The sequence below is a fragment of the Ostrea edulis genome, chromosome 10, assembly GCF_947568905.1.
Source record: "Ostrea edulis chromosome 10, xbOstEdul1.1, whole genome shotgun sequence".
NCBI lineage: Eukaryota > Metazoa > Mollusca > Bivalvia > Ostreida > Ostreidae > Ostrea > Ostrea edulis.
In genome coordinates this window covers 24,292,143-24,298,904 of record NC_079173.1, presented here as the reverse complement: position 1 = coordinate 24,298,904, position 6,762 = coordinate 24,292,143, and positions in this window count along the sequence as shown.

The following is a 6,762-nucleotide window of genomic DNA, read 5'->3' as shown; positions in this document are numbered from 1 at the left end:
CTCATGTTAATTTTCCTAAAGGTGTTGCATGAAAGATCGATAAAATTAAGTTAATCAAATATAATGATAAAACCATATGTGTTGATTCAAACATTTTTGAAAATAAGTTTAAAAAGCAATGTATTGACAAAATTTGCCAAAATAATTCGAGTTTAAATCAAGCAATAAGCGATTTTTAGCGGTATCCCCGAATTTAAAAAAAACTGCCACCGTGAAACAAAGTAAATTTAGCATGAATAATATTATGTTCTTTCGAATCGAATTTTCCGCTAAAATTCTTTCGCTTTAAAATTTTGCTTCATGGGGGCATTTTTTAGTAATTATTTTCATCTTCACCTGTACGTTAATTTTCCTTATAAATCTATAAGCTACTGTGTGGTTCAGTGGGTAAGGTCGTCGAATTTGATATGTAAACATGAGTCCTTTTTTTAAACGACCGGGTTCGAATCCCTCACGAACACATTTTTGTTTTTCATATACGTTTTCCATCTAGATTTTTTTTCTTAATTGAAACACACTCTAGTTTTTATAAAAGTTTAAGGTCACATCTCTGTTTATTACAATGTGCCGAGTTTGAAATAAGCTTCCAACCTGGACACTGCTTAGTTTGTGAATAGGATTCGCCGTAAACATGCCGAATACAGCATGCAATTAGTCGAGGTTGCTAACGAGAACTTGTATGTTTTTCTGAGTGAAAGGTGCTGACAAAGGCATAATATGGTGTCTCTCATGAAAAACCGTTGTGAACTTTGCAAAGCCCTGAAAGAAAAACTTTAATTGAAGGCCAAACAAGGTAAATAACCGTTAAATAGTTTGAGTGGATCAGATGTAATGTATTATAGAAGCATATTGCTATGGTGAATTAATCTCTTCAGGTGCTTGTACATATCATTTTCTTGAACTGTATTAATGCGTATCAAACTTTCCATATTTTGTTTGTGGTCAGTCATGTATAGTTGCTAACTGTTGGTTGTAGAAAATAATATATACTAGTATATTTGATTTGATTTGATGTTTTTCTCCACACTCAACAATTTTTCAGTTATATGGTTGCGCCCAGTTTTTGTTGGTGGAAGAGAGAACCCAGATACACCTGGGAAGAGACCACCGACCTTCCGAAAGTAAACTGGGAAACTTTCTCACTTACCGGCGCGAGCAGGATTCGAAACCTCGCCGACAGAGGTGAGAGGCCGTGTGATTTTGAGCGCGATGCTCTAACCACTCGGCCACGGAGGCCCCCTATATACGAGTATAAGAATATAAGACTGTAGTAGTATATGATATTAGATATTTGATACACTCCTAACATGTAACCGTATACATTGTTTCTGATACTCAGAAGAGAAAAAAAAAACCAAAATTTTATTTTCCCGATTTTAAAACTATTTATGTTTATACTAAATGTGTAATGTATTGACACATAAAATGTAGTAGGCTTGCCCTTAGTACTGGGGAATCCTACAGGTATTTAAATGGCAAATACGCAATAAGAGTATAAATATGGATGAAGGTCGGTTCTATGTCACGAGTGCCGGCACCGAGCTCCGATTAGTAGATTTGTATTATGTTTTGTAGGTTATATCATCCTCATCATTTCGGAAGATCCCATGTCTTCTAAAGTAAATACCATTTTTTCATGGTCAGGGGTCAAGGTCACTGGAGTCCCTTGTCCTTGATTTTAGTTTAAGGCCCTGTCACTCTCTTCGTATTTCCGAAGACCCTGAGAATATTAATAAGATCCGAACAAAAACAATAAGTCTCTAAACTTCGTTCAGGGAAACTTAATTTATTTAGAGAAATACATTTATAATTTACCTTAAAAATTAAGACAAGTCTTTGTGAGATCTCGTACATCTAAGCTTCATCTTCCGTTGAGCCATGGGGACATGTCATGGTACCCACTCAGTGAACGTTTTTGCAACATGAGACAAATAGGAGATGAATTCCATTATAGTTTAGAATGCGCTGATTGTCATAGGCCAAACGTCTTAAAGTTTCCGAGGTTATGTCAAGTCCAAACGCAAAATTTCTTATGAAACTTTGTGTGCATCTATTTTAACAAATTTTGAGAGTATTCCTCTTCATTGTTCTCCTTGCATCTACCAAATGTATAATACACTGTACATGTGATCTCATGATCAATCAATTGACTTTCGTTATTTCCTATATGCACCTCTAACGATGCTAAAGTTAACAAGAGGCTCATGGGCCATATCGCTCACCTGAGTCACCTTGGCTCATATTTACAGATTTTCCCTTGGCTATATATTCGCAGGTAAAACTTTGATCCCAATTGTGGCCCCAACCTACTCCCAGGGGCCATGGTTTTTACAAACTTGAATCTGCACTATGTCAGGAAGCTTTTATGAAAATGTAAACTTCCTTGGCCCAACGGTTCTTGAAAAGAAGATTTTTAAAGATTTCCCTATTTATTTGCATGTAAAGCTTTGATCCCCTATTGTAACCCCATTCTATCCCCAGGGGGAATGATTTAATGAAACTTGAATCTGTGTCAGGAAGTTTTCATGTAGATTTGTACTTTCCTAGACCAGTGGTTCTTGAGAAGAAGATTTTAAAAGATTTTCTCTATATATTTGTATGGAAAACTTTGATCCCCGATTATGGCACCATCCTACCGGCGGGGTCATGATTTTAACAAACTTGAATCTGCACTGTGTCAGGAAGCTATCGGCTATTCTGGCCCAGTGGTTCTGAAGATTTTTAAATGATTTCACCCTATTTTTGTGATTCTGTCCCTGTTGAAGGGGGCATGGCCCTTCATTTGAACACACCTGAAAGCCCTTCACCCAAGGATGCTTTTTGCCAAGTTTGGCTGAAATTGGCTCAGTGGTTCTGGAGAAGAAGTCGAAAATGTGAAAAATTTACAGACAGACGACAGACAATTTGCGATCAGAAAAGCTCACTTAAGCTTTCAGCTCAGGGGAGCTAATAAATAAATACATGAGGGTTTGAACTGCGATGCTTACGCCAGTGTACTTCATGTTCAAAGTGTGTGAATGGCCATCGTCGCAAACCACGATTTTGAGTCCACACACGCTCCCTTATGACGATGGAGAGAATCGATTAGAAGCACCCGTGCGTAATCGACGATGGTAAAAGGTATATGTACGCTGACGCGAAGCATTGTTGTCCATACACTTTCATAATATTTTCAAAGCTTTTGTTTTACTTTCATTTCTGTCGGAATATTCCCAGCCGTTAAAATAGTCGTACTATGTTTATCAAGATTTATACTCACATCGTTTACATTCATGAGGAAATTGCTACCATTTCAATTGGTGACGATATCAAAGGTTAAAACATTGGAAATATAAATATATATTACGTATTGTATTGTTTATTGGCTTTAAGCCTTATGGCTCATCAGAATAATACATATTCAATAACAAAGTATAAACAAAAAAAGATGTATACAATATGAAATAAATATATATCATGTGAACTTTGTGTATTTGTACCCCGTGTACATTTTTGAACCGTTACATATGGCTTTAACGAATAAAGAATAGTGAATTTTAGTAATTTACAAAGGAAATATCTAATTATGTTTTAATAGTAGTTTGAGGGCATGACATACTTTCTGTCGACAGCTTTTCAAACGATAAAATACGATCCTACTTGACATTTGAAATCACCGTCTCGTTATGAGATGAGGGGATCGCTACTGACAGCCAGGTTGCAAGATTCAAACAATCTGGATTCCAAGATAGAAAAAACGTACGTCATGTAGTTTCCACTTTCACTTGGGCTCTCCATGCATATTGTCAAAGAAACATATTCGTCGTTCCCCTGTTCTCCTGTCCGTTTTATTGGGCCGGTTGTGTTTTGGTGTATTACAGGCGACACGGGGATGAGGATGGGGTGGTTTATTTCGAGGGGGATGGGGTGGGTTATTTTACGGGGATAAGGGTGGGTGAGTTATTTCGCGGGGGTGGGGTGGGTTATTTCACGGTGTTAGGGTGGGTTATTTCTCGAGGGGTGGGATGGGTTATTTTGCAGGGATGAGGGTGGGATGGGTTCTTTCGCGGGGGTAGGGTGGGTTATTTAGCGAGATGGGGTGGGTTATTTCGCGGTATGGGGTGGGTTATTTCGCGGTATGGGGTGGGATTTTTCACGGGGATGGGGTGGGTTATTTCACAGGGGTGGGGTGGGGTATTTTACGGTCATGAGAGTGGGGTGGGCTATTTCACGGGGGATGGGTTATTTTGCTTTCGCAAAAATATCTATGAAATTCAGAAATAAACTGGAGTTGCATGCATTTCAGAAACACTTCAGCTACATGTAACAGTGTTGTCAAAATTGCACAAAGTCACGAGATTGGCTTAAGTGGGTTTTTTCTTACATGACAGCCACCTGTCTTTAAAATTTCGAAGGAAATTGCAATATATCACCTGGTTTAACAATTCTTAGAACGCTTTGGTGTCACGCTGTTTTTGAAATAACTCGCCATACTCGTAAAATAACAGACCACGTTTTTCTTGCATTTGTAAGTGTCGCAATCTAGGTTAACATTCCAAATGTTCATACATGTAAATAAGTCATAATTTACCTGCATGGGATTCATTCATATACTGAAATTAGCAAGCTTAATTTGCATAACCGACCACTCACCTTTCACGGAAGACACTGCTGAAGTGCTTGTTATAATACGTATTTCCTGAGGAGTGTTTGCTTAAGAACGCATCCGGGGCCTTTGGTCGTGACCTAATTTTCACTAGGTCAAAGCAGGTGGTGTAATTAGTTTTTTATGAATCTAAGTCAAAAGAAGTGTACTTCCTGGGCATACTTTTACCGGAAGTGCAACGGAAATATCTGTATATTGTATTTAAACTTGAAAACTGCATAAAGTTATTTACGGAATTGGAAAATTCTGTACGCCTTTTTAAATGAGAAAAAGTTATTTGTGCGTGGTCACCTTGACCATGTTAATGATTCAATTGAAAGAAAACCGCAGTCGTTAGAAAGCTTTTGTTTTAAAGCCAAAAGAAGAATATTCAAGTCCAGCCGTGCGCCAAACATTTGGCATAAATATTTAGCGTTCCGTGGCTCTTGAACGTCTATAGCTTGTCCGCGTTATGTGTAATAAGGGAATTTTCTTACACGCAGCTTCGATTGACCTTGACTTCTGGAGATAATTAGGTCAGGGATTCAAATTCTAAATATGTTTGATTATCGACGTCTATATCAGAAAAGTGCTGGGAGCAACTTCTGACATGAAAAGAAAACCCTTCCCGTATTTGATAATTTCTTGCATACTAAAGTACGACACATCAGATGCATTTAAAATTTCCTTCCTGTTATCGGAGAACTTGCTCCTAAGACATTTCAGTTATACAAATGTAAAGTAAGCTTTGTTTTTCAATATAAGAAGGCTCGACCTGCATATAGTCTATATCGTTACACGTTTGCGACGATTACGATCATTTTTGTTGGTTCTAGAATTTATAACGTCACGTGATAGTCACCTGCCTCGATGAAAATGTATGGAATCCTACTAGGTATAGATATTTACGTCGATTTGCTCTCGAATATTTGTTATTGAATATTATTATACCTCAGTATGAGAATTCTATGCAACGCGTAATCTGATTGGTCTTGACGGTCACATGCCAGGGTTAACGTCAAGGTAGACGAAGTGTATTGTGACGTCACAATAAGTCCGAGTCATTCTACTTTCATAGTTCGTAAGGCACAAAATATCCGGGTCTCTGATACACAGTTGAATCGCAGGGTTTTGGTTGATACAAAAAACAAGCAAATAAATTAGCATTCATGGAGAATGGAAATACAAAAACTGGTTATCTTATCACTGTATTTCGTTGTTTGTACCTTCTACCGTAATATGTTGACGGCGCGGTGTTACCGTTAGGACGATCTCAGCTACATACAATGTATAAATGAGCGGACTACAATTTCAAATGAACTTTTGAGCCTTGCTTTGTTTCGGTATAATAAACAATTTATTGCATGAATGCTCGGGAGATATGAAGATTTATTCACTCAAGAAAAATCATATTCCCCTCGGGCGTTGCCCTCGGAGAATATGATTTTTCTTGGGTGAATAAATTTTCATATCTCCCTCACTATCATACAATAAATGTATATTATCCATGTAAAACTATTAAGACTGTTTTATATATGTATTTTTCTTTATTTCTGTATGGGACGCCTTAATTCAATTGAGTTTTAATTATCTATAAACTTTTATACAAACAAACTATCAATTAATGGTGCATACTTTTGATATACATGTAGTTGTTTTACTGCTTGTAAATGAATTCTTAATTTGATTTTAATAGAAATAATGCATATTTGCCCGATTTGTGGTGTGATCATGTTACATTAATAATTCTAATTCTAAAATTTCCGCTCTACATTTAAGCAATATCGTTAGCGCCATGCATACATGTAGGTAAAATGTGTGGCGCTCGACCCAAAACTGACTGTGTATATGTATCTAAATGAGTGGAAATTTCACCTAAAGCCGACTGTACATGTATCTAAATGAACGAAAAATCCATCTTAAGGTGGTTGTCCATGTGTCTCTAGATGCGTGGAAAATCGAACTAAACTAACCGTTCATGAGTGGAAAATCCGCCTTAACTGACTGTACATGTGTCTTGATGAGTGGAAAATCCACCTAAATTGACTGTTCATGAGTGGAAAATCCACTTTTACTAACTGTATATGTGTCTCTTGATGAGTGAAAAATCCACCTAAATTGACTGTTCATGAGTGGAA